General features: G+C 40.5%; 1 protein-coding gene across 1 annotated transcript in view; it reads left to right on the top strand.

The window, feature by feature from the left end:
* Positions 1-16,751, top strand: part of CDH13 (cadherin 13) — a 967,094-nt gene that overhangs the window by 15,008 nt on the left and 935,335 nt on the right. The window lies entirely within an intron of this gene.

Here is a 16,751-nt window from a genome sequence, read left to right as displayed (position 1 = left end):
TTTGACCTCTTGTCACTATGAGAATTGTACTATTTCTTTAGGACCACATATCATTGAATTAGTTCATATTAACTTGGATCAAGGAAAAGATGCTGGAAGTCAACTATGGAACATAATTCTCAGCTCAGCTCCAAAATATATAAAACTGTGGCTTTTGTAGTAATTATTTGGATTATAATTCTTAAAGCTTTCTTGCCACTCAAATATATATTGGTATTAAACACTATATTGGATTGAATTACTCCAAACAGTGATGGAGACACAAGCTGAGCCAATCAGGAAATGATTCCAGGGCACAGAAGTGAGGAATGTGAAACAAGAAAGAAAGACAATTTAGTGTGTGACATTGAACCGGTTACTGTCATGGGTAAGTGAGGCTCATTGCTGCTGGGGCTCCATGGAAAAACTATGTAAAACTCACTTCAGATGGTCCCTTTGCAGGTTGGGAGGCTGAGGTGTATATCCACCTATGCCCCTCTTCCATTTGTCAAGGGTGGTCCCTGGCACCATTAATTTCTCTGTGCTTCTGTGCTTTGCCTTTGTGGCTTTGGAAAAGTCCTGATCATAAAAATGGAGAGGCATGGAAGGTGCTTAGAATGGCATTCTATGCCTAGGTAGGGCATGACTATATAAGAGAGTCCAGCTGCCACCATTATGTGTAACTACAAATTTCCTCAGTAGAACTAATGATGAAGGAAAGTTATGTTATTTCTTAAACTCTCTGAATTTGATTTAGTATTCAACTGCAGATACTCTCTTTCCCACTAGATGGTACCAGTATGCCAAAGCCCTAGAATGCTACTTTAGGGCCTCATCTTGGATATGTTCCCACTACTTTTAAACAATTATAAGGAATAAGTGAGTGAGGCTGGAGGAACAGACTATGGGTATTTTGGGAACAGAAGACGGGAGAAAAGTGGAGGTTGTCTAAACAGTTAACCTCATTCATTCATTCACTGACAAATCTTACTGACCACCCACTAAGTGCTCAACACTCTTCTCAGCACTGGGAATACGAAAGTGAACAGTGTACCCTAAGTCTCTGCCCTGGTAAACTTCCATTCTGGTTGAGGGAGAGATAATAAAAAATGAACAGGTAGACATATGATACCTGTCAGGTGGTGATGTGTGCTGTGCTATGGAGACTGACAAAGCAGGCAAGAGAATGGACAGGGGCAGGGAAGAGCACAGCCCTTTTCACATCTGCCTGTCCTGTCAGCTGGTAGGGTGAGAAATTATTTCCCTCTGTTTCCTAAACCCAGTTCTGCCAATCACCAACCTCTCATGATTATGCTTATACAGTTTATTTTCAAAATGAGACTGTGAGCTTGTGGAGGTCAAAAGTGGTTCTTGGCAAATGGGTATTGACCAACTGGAAACTAGTGCAGCTTAATGCCCAACTCAACTGACTGCTTTTGGTTGATTTCATTTGTCTGGAATTATTCTGAATTGTTATTGCCGATGTACAATAGAGTCACATTTTACTCAGGAGTTGTATTATAAAGTCAAGGTTTAAGGCAAACAGAGTTGTCATTAACCTTGAAATCTCTTAAGATGCCCATTAAATTGCAGTGTGTGGTTTTGTGTATGCAACCTTGTGCTGTAATCAGTATGTAACAATGTATAATGCATGCAGCAATGTACAACGTATAATAAAGAATATATGCATGGTATAATTTTATAGCATTTAATTGCAGGATTTAAATTGTTCTTTTTCCTTCTCTTTTTGGTGGAAGAGTTGGATTTCTATTAATTAAATGTGTAATGATAAGACTTTACTGTATTCATTTAAGCTGGTTTCCTAATTATACAAGTTCCACCAGGCTGTGTACTGGGGAGGGCAAGAGCTGTGTTCTCTGTGCTCTATTTATCTTTAGATTCCCACTACCGGTCACATCCTTAGGGCAGAGGGACAGCATACTAGTAATAATAGCAGTAGTAGCAATAATGGAGGTTGACATCTAAGTAGTACTTACTGTGAGCTAGGCCTTGAATGAGTACTTTAGATGTATTAATTAGCATATTTAATCCTCCTAATGACTTAATGATATATCTACTATAATTTTTAAAAAATTAATTAATTTATTTTTGATGACGACATTGGTTAACGAAATCCGTAAGTTTCAGCTGTATACTTTAACAGTAAGGCATATATATACATATTTACACTGTGTGTTCACCTCCCATAGTTAGACTTCTTTCTATCACCACATATTTGACTTCCTTTACCCCGTCTACCTTCCCCCTCCCCTGTCCCCTTTCCCTCTGGTTCTACTATAATTTTAATTCCAACTCACAGATGGGGAAATTCTGGGAGAACTTAATAAAGGTCACACATCTTTTGAACTCTGGAGTTGAAATTCAAATTCAGGCAGTCCCAGACACAAAAGGCCACATGTTGTATGATTCCATTAAATGGAAAGAACTTCCTAGAACAGGCAAATCCACAGAGACAAGAAAGTAGATGAGTAGTTACCTAGGGCTGGGGAATGGGGAGCGACTGCTAATGGGGATGGAATTTCTTTTGCGGGTAATGGAAATGTTCTGAAACTGGATAGTGGTGATGGTTACACAAATCTGTGAATATACTAAAACCCACAGAATTGTATATTTTAACAGTGAGCTTTATAGTATGTGAAGTGTGTCTCAATAAACAATCAAATGTTGGGCAGTTTAATCTCAGAGCTCCTGGTGTGTGCCATCCTTAAGCACACACAGCACTTCCTATAGGTGTTGACCACATGCCAGTGGCATTCTGCTTCTTTACTTTTATTAACTTGGCTATCCCTCAAAAGGGCCTTATCATGTACCTCAATTTTAGATATCAGAAATAGGCAGAAAGATACTGAGAAACTTGGGCCTGGCAAATGACCCAGGCTGTTCTTGGCCTGAATCACCCAAGTGTTCACATCTGTTTCATTAAGTAAAAGCAACTCTAGTGGTCCAGAGCTGCAGGTAACTTGGGCCCATCAAAAATAAAGCAGTGGTTCCTCACTTTGTTTGGCTATTTTGCAAAGTGGACTAAGATCTATCTTTATGTCAACTGGTTATTATCCCCATCTGGCCCAGGTATCTCTGGTATAGCGTCCTGGCAGTAAGACCCAGAGACTATAGGAGAAGAAGATGTGTTAGGGTGGCTGACTTTTAAAAGTAATGAGCAAAGTGGTTCAGAGGGAGGGAGAGAGGTGAGAGGGTAAGATAGGAAGAGGAGGAGAGAGGGATACTGGGAGAAGAAGAAAGGTACAGAGTTGGGAGAGGGAGAGATAGAGGGAAGGAGGGAGAGAGAGAAAAAAAATAATTGACATGCTAATTGTTATTGTACTCAAATTGATAACCAGATTGCTGAAAGGATTTACTCAAATTAATAAGAATGTTTGACACTCCTTGGCTGGTTCAATTGAAGAATTCCTCAGCCTGGCAATGAGAATGTAATTAAGGTTTAAGGCAAGGGAAGGAGTTCTTGCTTCTTAAACTAAGCGCCCAGCAATTTCCAAATCAAGACTCCCTTGCCCCCCAAAAACCTCCCCATCAGTACTCCTCCTCCCTAGATCTTCTTTGATTCCCAGTCCCATAAACACAGAATTTATTCCTCTCTGCCTTCACTCTTCAATTGATGATTTTTATTTTTCTTTCCTGTTTAAAATGCAGAATGACAAAACCATTAGCCATGCATAGTGCAATAGGAAAGGGAAGCAGGGCTTGCCACCTGACCAGACCCAGGATACCTGTTTGAGTTCCTAGGGGATGAGGATTTATAAAGGCAAAGCTAAGGAACTGTAAATACCTTCCTGGGTCTCCAGCCTAGTGGAGTAGCTGCAGTTTGGTCTGGGGCAGGAGCTGGGAGTCGAAAGGGCTCTAGCTGAGATCTGGTCTCGTAGGTGGCCTCCTCCTGGGTGATAGGGTATCTGCTAGGCTCCCCATGACTTTTAAAGTCTTCCCAAGTGACAACAGGGGATGATACAGAGCCACATGACTATCTGATTCAGCCCTTCCTCATCATTTTTCCAATGGAGTGTTTTGTGAAGTGTATTATGAAGTGGGTGTAAGAGGCAAATACGCATCTGGGCCAAGAACTTGGCTTCTCTGAAGAAGGCAAAGATTACAAAAGGAGGACCACAATAATAAAGGAGTGGGGACAGAAGGTTCTGCTCCATCTCATGGGTATTTACATCTGTGAAGCTCTGAGCTGTTTTCGCAGGATGCCTTTAGTGAAAGCTGTTGTCTATATAGGCAGACTGGAAGACTTGGGGTGATGACAGAGGAGGCATTCAGGAAGTTTATGTAAGGGAGGCAAAACTTTACCTCTACCAATGTTAGATTTTTAGCTGAGACTCTTTAAGAAAAAAGGTAGGTTAACAAGAGAAAAACCAAAACTTATTAACATGTATTCTTTATGTACACATGGGAGATACCTAAGAAAAAATGAGTAACTCTTAAAGGTGATTTAAAGCTCCAGCTTAAATATTATCTTAAACTAAAGATATTTATCAATCTTACTAATCACTAGTCACTGTTGGCACTTAGTAAATTCTAGATTTTATTCTTGGCATTAAGGATTCTGGCATTCTGATTCTAAGGTGAACTAGACAGATGCAGATGCTGCAGTTGCTGGTCTCATGGAGATTATACACATAAGGGAAGAATAGATAAAAATACATTGACACTGCTGGGTCTATAAGAAGATCCCAGTAAAAGCTAGGTCTATAGCCATTGGGTTTTGAAGCACATTGAGAATAATTTTCTGTGTGCCGTTGTGAATCTTTGCTGATCCTTCTGATACCTGTCTAGGATTCTTACTCATGAAGTACAGTCTAAACTAATTGTTCTCTGAAGGTGATTGTGTCTCTCAGGGGACATGTGGTGATATCTGGACGTATATTTGGTTGTCATAGCAGGAGAAGAGGGTGCTACTGGCATCTGGTGAATAGAAGACAGGAATGCTGTTCAACATTCTATAGTACCCAAGACAGCCCCCACCACAAAGAATGATCCCAACCCAAATGTCAATAGTGTGAGGTTGAGAAAACCTGGTCTAAGTGTAGAGCTTCATAGAGTACACACGGGCCTTTTTATCTCTATCCCGTTATTACTAGGAAGCTAGAATCTAAACTTGAGTCTGTGAAAAGATAACTAGTAGCAAGCTACTATACATGTATAATTTTTTGAAAGGTAAAACCATGTTCGTGAGTAAATATAAATATTAATTTATTAATTTGTGAGAAAACCATAAGATGACATGTTTTAAAGATAATTTAGAAGCTAGGGGAGTTATGAGCAATTTGACAAGGAAGTGTTAGTATGATATTTCTGAATTAGCAAAACTAGTTAATGGGCAACATACCTAAAACTTTGGGGTTATCTGGTCTACTAGGCAGAAATTATTTTTATCTCTTGCTGAACAAAAATTGACAAGTAACTGGTCATTTCACTAAGTCCGTGGTCTTTAATCAAGGCTTATGGTGGCTTTTGTTGCTGAATAATATTCAGAGTATTTCCATCAATCATTTTGCCCTTGTTTACAAGCTTTGGATAATTTTTTTTCCTGATACCTTGAACACATGGCTTTTAATTTATTAGTCCTGGCTTACTAGAAACAGTCTGTGAAATGTAGTGCCAAAGAAGTGGAAGTAGGCTGAGGTCTAGAGGGTGGTGAGAGGAAATGTTATAGTAGATCAAGGTGATAGTATCATAGATCCCATTTGTTACCTGCCTTTGATGAAGTGTGCGCTGTGCTTGATGCTTTCACTCAAGCCTATTAGGTGTGTTTTTCCATTGTCCCCATCTACAGATGAAGAAATTGAGTCAGAGGGAGAGTCAGAATGTCAATAGCAGAAGTGGGCAGAGTAAGGAGAAAATGGTATGGGATCAAGACCATAGGGGAAGAAATGTAATTTTTACCCAGACAGAGAAGGAAGGGAGGATGTTACAAGTTGGAGGAAAGCATGAATCCAAATTTGAGGCAGAAATACTCATAGCATGTTCAGGGGCAAAAAGGAAACACTTCTGTGTGACAGCAAATGTGAATGCAGTGTGAAATTGGATCAGTGCTACAGGAATAACAGCTATTAATAGTATCAGCATTATTTTAGCCAAAGGATCTTATTATTGCTACATGGCAGTGCCTGGCAGTACACCATGCTGGTTCAGAGCCCAGGTCTTGGGGGAAGGTGGAATTGCAGTTTGAACCCCAGCTTTGCCACTGCAGGGCCATGTAGCTATGGGAAAGTTGCTTAACTTCTCTGTGCCTCAGTTACCAGATCTGTGAAATGAGGGCAATGACACCTACCTGATACAGCTGAGATGGGGATTCAACATAACTCTGTAAAGTCTTGATCTAGCAAATGTTTTAAGTCCTTGGAAAATGGAAGTTGGTTCTTTGAGGAGTTGAGTAGACAGGATTTAGCAGACAATGGTTGTTGCCTCTAAGTGTCATAGTCTTAGTCTGAGTTTCCCAAAAGCAGATTCTATGGGGAAGCTTTAGTGCAATTAATTCATCTGGGAGATCATTCGGGGAAAACTGTAGGGGTGTGGGGAAGTGAAACAAGGAAGGGATGGCAACCACATAAATGGTCTGTTATTCATTCAGTTGCTATTGTGGATGCCCAGACTTAATTTCTGTGGGGACTTTTGGGAGCCAGTGAGGAACACTTCAGAGTCATTCTTCCTGAGATCTGGGAGCTCTGGACTTGATGCCAAAAATCTAGGTGGGCATTGTTTTGGGGCTACTCCAGGTAGCATTGAATTTGAGCACTGCTGGACTGCTAGATATGGACTTTGGCTCTAGAGAAAGCCCTCAGCAAAGAGGTGTGGCTTCTTACAGTTGGAAGTTGGGCCAGCCCTCTAAAAAAAATCCAGAGGGGTGTAGGCTTGGGGGTGGGTGGGAAGCCTTCAGCATATGTGACAGTATCAAAAATCATAAAGACAGTAATACCCTTTGGGCTAATAATCTACATCTGAGAAGTTAAAGAAACAGAGTATAGAAAAAGAGTACAGAAACACTTCTCTGCATTATATGTGATAACCCAAATTGGAAATCATAATAATAGTCAACATCTATCAAGTTTTTGCCATGTACCTGGCTCTCCTAAGTACTCAATAAATAAGCTAAATTTCTCACAAATGGAAACTGGTTATATGACTCAATGGAATATTACACAGCTGTTAAAGAGAATAGTTATGAAGACTAATGACATGCACAAATCAGATAAATGAGAAATTAATATCAAACAGGAGATTGTAGAGTAGGATTCCTACTAAGCAACAAAAGCCTCTATATATGGGAAAGTGGGTGGAGTCTGAAAGGAAATTTATCAAAATCTTAACTGCAGTTTTCTTTATGTAATGGTTTTGTGGGTGATTTTTTTCCCCTCTAGTTTACAAATCTCTATTGATGTGCGTGTATTACATTTATAATGAAAAATATAATAAATTTGAAAAATGAAAGAACAAAAATACTTCTAAACATAGGTGGCAGATGTTTTGAAGAAGAGACTAACATAATGGAAAATGATATTTCAGAAAAATTAATCTGGGGGTGGTGTGGAAGATAAATTGGATTGGCAAAGACCCAAGGTGAGAAATCCAGCTTGCAGAGCTAATAAGGGTCTCAGGGAGTGTGGAGAGGAAAGGGCCAACTTCAGAGGCTTGGTGATGAATGGGATGATGGAGAAGATAGAGAAAAATATCAGAAATGATCCCAAAATTTTAAGGTTGATTGAGTGGGAGAAAATTAGCAATGCGACAACAAATATGTGTTAAGCACCTGTTTGAACCAGTTTTCTTTACATCTGCTGTCTCATTTAAACCTAACAACAATCCTATAAACTATGTTCTTAACACTTCTGTTTTACAAATGAGGTAATAGTAAATCAGAGCAGTAAAATAACTTGTCTGAAGTCATAGAATCTGAGCTCAGATAATTGTTATTTGAACCAGATATATGGATGGATAGATGGATGGATGGATGGATGGATGGATGGATGATGGATGGATGGATGGTTGGGTGGATGGATGGTTGGGCAGATGGATGGATGGATGAATGGACAAATGAATGAATGAAGGGATGAGTGAGTGAGTGTATGTATGCATGTAAGATGGATAGATGGATGGATTGGTAACCACATAAAGGGGAAGAAATATAGGGTATTATAATGTCAAAAGAGTAAAAGAGGGAATTTCAAAAAGGAAGTTGTAGATACCTTAGAAGGTAAAGAAGGAAGGAATCCAGGGAAAGGGCTAGATTCTAAAAGAAGAAGGAAGGAGCACTGGTTATTTTTGAGAAGACCATTCAATTCAAATAATGGGAAGTAGGTTTAAGCTGCATTGGAGGCTGAGGGGCCAGGACATTGTTGGGGCAATCTATGAAATGACTGGTCAGGCAATGTAGGATCAAAAACAGGCATAAGCCTCAAGAATATATGCAACAAGAGGAAGGAGGGGCAATGTGAAAGAACAAAGAGAAAGAGAGGGGAAGGGAAAGAGAAATGGAAAAAGGAAAAGGAAAGAAAATATTGGATAAAAATGAGGACACCAGACTGCCTGGGCTTGAGTCTCAGTGACACCACCCTATGACCTTGAGCAAATCCCATAACAGTCTTTGCCCCAGTCCTCTTATCTGCAAAATGGAGAGGCTAGTAATAACCACCATTGGGCTTCATAAAAGGATAAACAGAAGCAAGCATGTAACATGCTAAACACAGTGCCTGGCCCACTGTAAACCAAATTAGGCAGGAATCTTGATGCCTTAATTGTCATAATAAATGCCATTTCCTAGGAAACGGCCACAAGCTGTAGATCAAGAAACTGAGACTCAGTCACTTAAAGAATGTGCTCTGAGGAAAGTACACCTGAAGTCTCAACATTGTACTGCCTAGGACAGCAAGTGGTCAGCTGTCCAATGTCAGTCATTTTTTGTGAGAAAATAGATTTGGTACAGGACACTATGCTAGCTTTGTTAATTGGAAACTGACCATCTGCAATTTGCAATAAATGAGGCTTATTGGGTTGCACTTTTTAAAAATTGTTATCGTTGTTCTTTTTGATCAAAGAGTTAATAAACAGAGGCTGCCCATTAAAGCAAAGTTAGTAGTTTTAAAGGCACCAGAGAGTGGCTAGAGGAGGTAAGTAATGAAGCACTTGAAGATTCCAAGGGAGAAGATGAAGATCCATCAGACCCCAGCAAGTACCCTGAACTCACTGCCCTTTCTCTGATCCAGAAAGTTTTATGCTCTTATAATTGATGCTTGGAGAAGTCTGCACACCACACACTCGGTATGAGGGATCCTAAAAGCCTTATTAACCCAGCCACTTAGCCTTTCTGAGTGCAACACCTACCTGGCTATTTTGACTCAGGATTATCTGAGCCCCCAAATGTTCTGCTATTAGGATGAAGAGGTTCAATTTAACACCTTTCTCTGATGGGCTCTCTTCCGAAATATCCCTGCCTCCTTAGCACTGTCTGCTGGCAAGTTGCATCATGCTCAGCCTGCTTTCTCCTTGCTCCTCCCCTTTGCAATCATGTAACCTGCCAAGGAAGCTTTCTCTCCTAGATTGAGCCATTGTAGAAATTGCATGTCCAGGACTGATTTTGCATAGTGGAAAAATCAGTCTGCACACCGGGCAGTAGAGTTACCCACTAAGGCTCCTGTCTTCAAAGTCTAGTTCAGGATGGTTGGAGGCCCACTGGGGCAAGGCAGCAAGCAATCTAAGTCAGAAAGTAAAAAAATAAACAGAAAAACAGATGAATTGAAGAATGTGCTTTGCCAGGCTAGAATGGGCTTTCTCTTTCTTGTTAATGAGCCTTATCTGGCATAGCTGATTTCTACCTATTGCATAGTTTTGGTGGGGAGAGGGGCATTGTAAAGATAATCCCCTATTAGACACCTTTCCCCGCTGGAAGGAGGGGCTCCAGGGAGACACTGTCAGCTTGACCTAGTTTCTCCAAGGATAGAACTTTAATAAGCTTTGGTGGTAAGACTAAGAACAACCATCATCATTTGCGCTGTAATAATTATTATTTAACTAAATGACACTCTAATAACTAAATTAAAAAATAACAAATATTTATAGAGCACCATCTATCTGTCAGGCACTCAGCTAAGTACTTACATGCACAGTGTCTAATTCAACCCTCTGAGCATTGGAGTTACTATGATTCATCTCATTTATAGCTGAGGAGTTCACAGTGTGTGGGGATGCTCATATACAACATCTTCACTGATCTTCACTCGACTCTCAGGAGGCTATGGATATTATTTTGCAGTAAAGGAAATGGAGCCCGAGGACCTGTCTTCTTCAGTGAATAATTGGCAGAACAGGATTCAAATCCAGGTCTCCTGACTTTATATTGTTACAATTTTATTGGGAGAGAGAGCTGGTGTTTATTAATTAAATTCCATCTGTTTGCCAGGCCTGGAGAAAAGAGGTTATTGTGCATTGTCTCAGTTCTCAATCAGGAGGATGTTGCTTTCTCACTTTATAGATGAAGAGATTGAGGTTCAGAGAGAGGAAGACACTGGAACAAAGCCACACAAGTGAAGGTAGAGCTGGAGCTTATAGCTTCCAATTCTATCCTGTAGGTTTTCTCTGCCACTAGTACCTCTCCATTTCAATAGGAGAAACACCATGTGATTTCCCAGCAGGAACAGCAAGGGAATGATTCCAGCCTTGGACCTTAGGCTTTAGAATGGGTTGTTGGTATTGAACAGGCTGCTATAAATGTGATTCTGGCCTGAAGGGAAGATCAGACATGACTAGGAATTCAGGAAGGACCATCTCTGTCCTTCAAAGGAAATCTGGGGCTTTTCATCTTTCTTGAAGGCTACAAGTTCCAATTTGCACTTTGAAAGCAACAACTTGCTAGGCCAACCTATTGTTGCTACCTTTCTCTGCTAGTCACAGTCATCAAAGCAAAGATCTCAGAACATACTAATGTCACAGCACTTTCTAAGAAGATCATTGTCCCAAGCAAGGCTAATGTTCTGGAAGGAAGGATCAAATTGTAGAGTTGAATCTCCATTTCCCTAGAGTCTTGTGCTTTGGAAAAGTATTATTGGTTTGTCATTCTGGGCTGTCACCAGTGACACTTCCAGGCTCTGAAAGGTTACGGGAAAATAATAGTCCTTCTGGCAGTTTCCAGCAGGTTCTATTTCTCACCTGGGTCAGGATTGTGCCTGTGCTTTTTATTCATGACAAGATGAGAAGAGCTTGGTTAAATAAGGATCAGCTGCTCTTTATATATCTTCTTTCCTGATTGATGGCATCAGAAAGCCATTCATCTGGTTTAAAGATAGACAGGTGGTTGCCGTCATTACACCGTGGGCTTTTGAAGTTCACTCTGTGATGTGATTATAGCACATGCTTAGCTTGTGCTCCAGGGGTAAGGTTGACCTTTGATCCTACTCATTTAAAAATCACAGATCTTGGAAAATGAACCAACCAAGGAAGATGCTGGAAGCTGCATTTGCTGCTGAGATTAGCTGTCAAACCAATTTAACTGGCCTGATTTACCTAGAATTCTGTTTTTTTTTTTTCTGATTAAAACAGATGACCTTTAAAGGTTTTTTTTCCCCTCTGACCATCTCTAGAGGACATCTGGTCTTTTGTGAGTTCCATTGGGAATCCCAGAATCATGCCACGACTGTGGGTTCCAAATGAGGAAAATGCATTTAACAAAGCGTTGGTCATAAAAAAATTCAAGACTGTTGTCCAAACTGAGAGTACATGTTCTTTATCCTTCTCATTCATTCATTCAGTCATTTGCTCATTTGTTCATTCAGTTATTCATTCATTTTTTCTTTCAACATTTATAGTGCCCATCATTTTCCAGTTCTCTGATGGGAGCTGATGATAAGGAGGTGACTAAATTATAGTCCCTGGCCCCAGGACCTTATAACTCAAAAGGCTAAACAGACAAGACAGTCAACATTGTCAAGACAGGATAAAAGGACTTGGAAGTACAATCTCTTTGGGAGACTGTTTGGTTTTGGCTTTGATAGATACCTCCAGACAGTTTTCCAAAGTGGTTGTAAAGAAGGCAGGATGGGGGCTTCCGAAAACCACCAGCTAGTGCTTTATTTCTTGAGCTCAGTGCTGTTTGCATGGCACCTTGTGGAAAATACTGAGCTATGTACTGAGACTTTTGCATACTTTCTATAGTCCCTTAGTATAATTCAAATGAAAAATAAAAAAATAAGGTGTTATCAGCTTCAGGCCCTTTGTGAGTGCCGGGGAGAGACTGGCCTGGCTTGGGTGAAAAAAGCAGAGAAAGACCTTGAGGAAAGCCTTCTGTGGGAGATGATGTTTGAGCTGGGTCCTACAGGATCAATAGGAAGTAGGCAGACAGAAAATGAAATGGGATGTGTGTGCACAAAGCCCTCAGTAGGAAGGAAGGCATGGAGTGGAGGGAGCTGGCAGCTGGGGCTTGGGAGGGCTGTGAGTTACCAGTGTGGCTGAAGCCCAGTGTGTAGGGCTGTGGGGGTGGGAGGGAGCTGCAGGGGGTGAGGCAGACTGTCTCACAAACACGATATCCTAGAGACAGTGGAACCACAAGGGATTTTTAAGCAGCAAAGTGACACTGTCAAGTCTGGGTTTTTCAACAATCAGCTTACTTGCATGGGGGTGCAAGATGGGAAACATTTAGGTGTCTTTTGCAATTGTCCCAGAGAGGAAGGCACCCCATTCAAGGCACTGATGGAGGAGAGGAGGAGACAAATCAGAGATAAAGAGATATGCAGTCAATGAGACTTGTTAATAAACTGCAAGGTGGGAGTCAGTGGAAGAGATGGAGAGAAATCAGATCTTTCTTCCAGCCCAGCCTCTAGTGAGAATCACTTGAATAAAAGCACTTGGGCCTGAGAGCTGATTTCCTTTATTACATAAAACCACAAAGATCCTCATTAGTCATTCCAGAAACATCTATTTCATGCCTATAATGTGCCAGGCAGCTGAAGGTTCTGAGGTTATAGAGATGGAAGGGACTAATTCTTGCCTCAAGGAGCCACCTGTGTAGTATGGGGAGACAGCAGGTCTAGTTCTCTCTGCCTTAAACCTTAGACATATTTGAGTTTATGCAGTGGTGGTGGTTTCTTATTTGATTCAAGGTCAGTTCCCCAGCCCTTAAAGTGAAAGTGATATGGCATTCCCCAAATCCCTTGCAGAAAGGATCTTTCTTTCCCCTTGAGTAGTTTTGAGCCAAGCGTATTACATTGAATGAATGTTTGAAAACTTCTTCTGGTTCTCAGAATGCAATTCTGACAGTGCTGAAGGCTGCCAATTAAATGAAGATTTAGATAAAGGCTGTGTGGGAGAGAGAACGCAATATTCTTAAAACTAATAATGGTTTCCTTCTGTCATTTTGAAACTCTTGAATAATACTGATTGACTGGCTCTCTGCTTTGGGCATTCCCATTTACTGGACAATTTAATAACATTTAAAATGTTTGACAACCTTTATTTGGGGGCTGACATCCCCAGGGGAGCGGGTAAGGATGTGAATGCTATACTGTTAAAAAGAGGAAGTCAGATTTGGATAGTTTCTTTTTACGTTCAGAACAAATCTACTTGCCAAATAGCAGAGGGCACAGGAGGGGTGAGAACAGGTTCTCAGATTATGTTATACATGGGAAACATGTAATGACTGCCATGTGCCTTGTCTTGGGCTAAGTGCTTTCCTCTTGTCCCCTCATTTACCTCAACCAACAGCACTGAGGTCGATGCTATGACTGTACCCATTATGCAGGTAAAGTAGCTGAGGCCCACAGCTATGCAGGTAAAGTAGCTGAGGCCCACAGCTATGCAGGTAATAAGACATGGGGCTTGTGGTTCTCTAACTGTGCTCTTCCTCTTGGCTCTAGAGTAGCAGGTGGGTTTCTGGAATTGGAGAGGAAATTCAGGAAGAAATCGAAGACAATTTCTCTCTCTCACTGTATCAGGAAATTCATTCATTCGACAAATTTACTGAGTGCCCACTAGGTATGATTTTAAGCACTAAGAAAACAGCAATAATGACAACCAAGTCCCTGCATTCATAGAGCTTTTGTTTTAGTGAGAGAAGCAAACATAAAGAAAGTCCATTAGTTATAAGTGCTACACAAACCCAAGGCACTATGAGGGATATGTTCTTTCCCAGAGAGTTGTGTGTGGGTGTCTCCAGGAGAGGGGCCATTTCAACTAAGACCTTCTTGAAGTGAAGGAGATGGCATGTAGCTCTCTGGGGGAGAAATATGATAGACAGAGTGGAGAACAAGTGTAAAATCCCTGAAGCAGAACATGCTTGGTGTGTTCTGGAAATAGTGAGGTTACTACAATGGCTTGACCAAGAGTGGGAAGATGAAATCAAGAGTCAGAATAGGCCATGGGGAGGGTTTGGATATTATTCTGAAAGTGATGAGAAACTATTGGTGGGAGGAGGGCAAAGCGGTGACATCATCTGTTGCTATGTACCTTAGAGGAAGCCAGAACAATTTAGAAAGGGCTTGCAGAAGCTCACCTCCTCCATCATCTATGTTTTCTTCTTTACATATGTTAATTTTACACATATTAACTCATTCAGTCCTCATAATAACCAATGAAATAGGCATCACTATTATTATTCCTTATTTTAACAGGGGAAAACTGAGGGTCAGAGCAGGCAAGCTGAGAGTGGACACCATGTCAGAGATAATTAAACTAAGCAGGGAGATGGGGGTGGAGAAGGAGATTCCAAGCAGAGAAATTAGTGTTTCAAAAGCATAGGGTAGAGAGCCTGCTCAGCATGGCTGAAAAGAGAGGCAAGGGTGCACCTTGTTGCATTTGAATGGTGTTTATGTTCATTCACACACTCGTGTGTGTTTGTGTGTGTGTGTGTGTGTGTGTGTGTGTGTGTGTGAGAGAGAGAGGGAGAGAGAGACAGAGAGACAGAGACAGAGAGAGAGACAGAGAGAGAGACAGAGAGAGAGAGAGAGAATGAATGATGGTAATGAGATAGGAGTCTGGAGAGGGAGACGAGTTTGCCCCTGGTTGCATTTATTTTTTCAATATTTAGATAAACTTTATTTTTAAGAGCAATTGTAGGTTCCCAGCAAAACTGAATGGAAGGTACAGAGATTTCACATATACCCCTTTGTCCCTACATATGCACAGCCTTTCCCACTATGGAAATTTTGCACCAGAATGGTACATTTGTTACAATTGTTTTACCTACATTGACACATTATTATCACTCAAAGTTCATAGTTTACATTAGAGTTCACTCTTGGTGTTGCACATTCTGTAAGTTTGACAAATGCGTGACATGAATCCACCATCATAGTATCCCATAGAGTATTTCCTTACCCTAAAAATCCTCTGTGCTCTACCTTTTTATTCCTCCCTCCTACTAATCCTTTTACTATCTCCATAGTTTTGCCTTTTCTAGAATGTCATATAATTGGAATTATACCTTTTCAGAATCATTTCTTTCACTTAGTTTCCTCCATGTCTTTTCATGGCTTACTAGCTCTTTTATTTTTATTGCTGAATAATATTCCATTGTCTGGATGTACTCAAGTTATTTATCCATTCACCTACTAAAGGACATTTTGCTTTCTTCCATGTTTTAGCAATCATGAATAAAGCCGTTATAACCATTTGAGTACAGGTTGTTGTATGGACATAAGTTTTTAACTCCTTTGGATAAATAACAAAGAGTTCAATTGCTAGATCAAATAGTATGTTTAATCTTGTAAGAAACTGCCAAAGTCTAACAAAGTGCTTGTACCATCTGTATTGCCATCAGCAATGAATGAGAGTTCCTGTTACTCCATATCCTGATCAGCATTTGGTATTGTTAGTGTTTTGGATGTTGGCTTCTCTAATAGGTGTGTAGTGATATATCACTGTTGTTCTAATTTGTGTTTTCCTAATGACATAATATCGATCATCTGTTCACATGCTTATTTGCCATCTGTATTTCTTCTTTAGTGAAGTGTTTGTTAATGTCTTCAGCCCATTTTTTAATCATGTTGCTTGAGTTCTTATTGAATTTTTAAATTCCTTGTATATTTTAGATAGCAAATCAAATATGTTTTTTGCAAATATTTTCTCCCAGTTTATGCATTTTTTTCTCATTCTTTTGACAGTGTCTTTTTCAGGGCAGAAGTTTTTAATGAAGTCTACCTTATCAATTCTTTTGCTCTTGAATTATATCTTTGGTGTTGTATCTAAAATGTCATTGCCATACCCGTGGCCGTCTAGGTCTTGTCCTATGCTATCTTCTAGGACTTTTATGGTTTCTTGTTTTACATTTAGATCTCTGATTTTGAGGTAACTCTTTTGAAAGATGCAAGGTCTGTGTCTAGATCTTTTTTCTTTCAGATATCCAGTTGTTCCAGCTTGATAGTCTTTGTTGAAAAGACTGTCTTTGCTTCACTGAATTGCCTTTGCTCCTTTGTCAAAGATAGGTGGACTGTATTTATGTGGCTCTCTATTCTGTTTCAGTTTCTTTTTGTCTATTCTTTTTTTTCCTCTCTTTAATTCCACCCCCCTCCCACTTCCACCCCTGACATATGGATGTTGCTGTTTCCCCTTAAGAACTGGATCTCTGAAGGTGGCACATCCGGGGGCTCCTGGAGTATTTGGTGGGGCTAGTGCACCTGGGGCCTCGCGCACCAGGGGTATGGTTCGTGGCTCCACCTGGGGCGCGAACCCTTCTGCGCGTAAAGCAGAAATGCTAACCACTACACTATAGAGCCACCTCCATTTTTGTCTATTCTTTAACCAATACTACATTGTAT

Source organism: Pteropus medius, unplaced genomic scaffold (genome assembly GCF_902729225.1).
Source record: "Pteropus medius unplaced genomic scaffold, Ma_sr-lr_union100, whole genome shotgun sequence".
Classification (NCBI taxonomy): Eukaryota; Metazoa; Chordata; class Mammalia; order Chiroptera; family Pteropodidae; genus Pteropus; species Pteropus medius.
The sequence above is the reverse complement of the archived record's forward strand: the minus strand, read 5'-3'. Positions and strand labels throughout refer to the sequence as shown.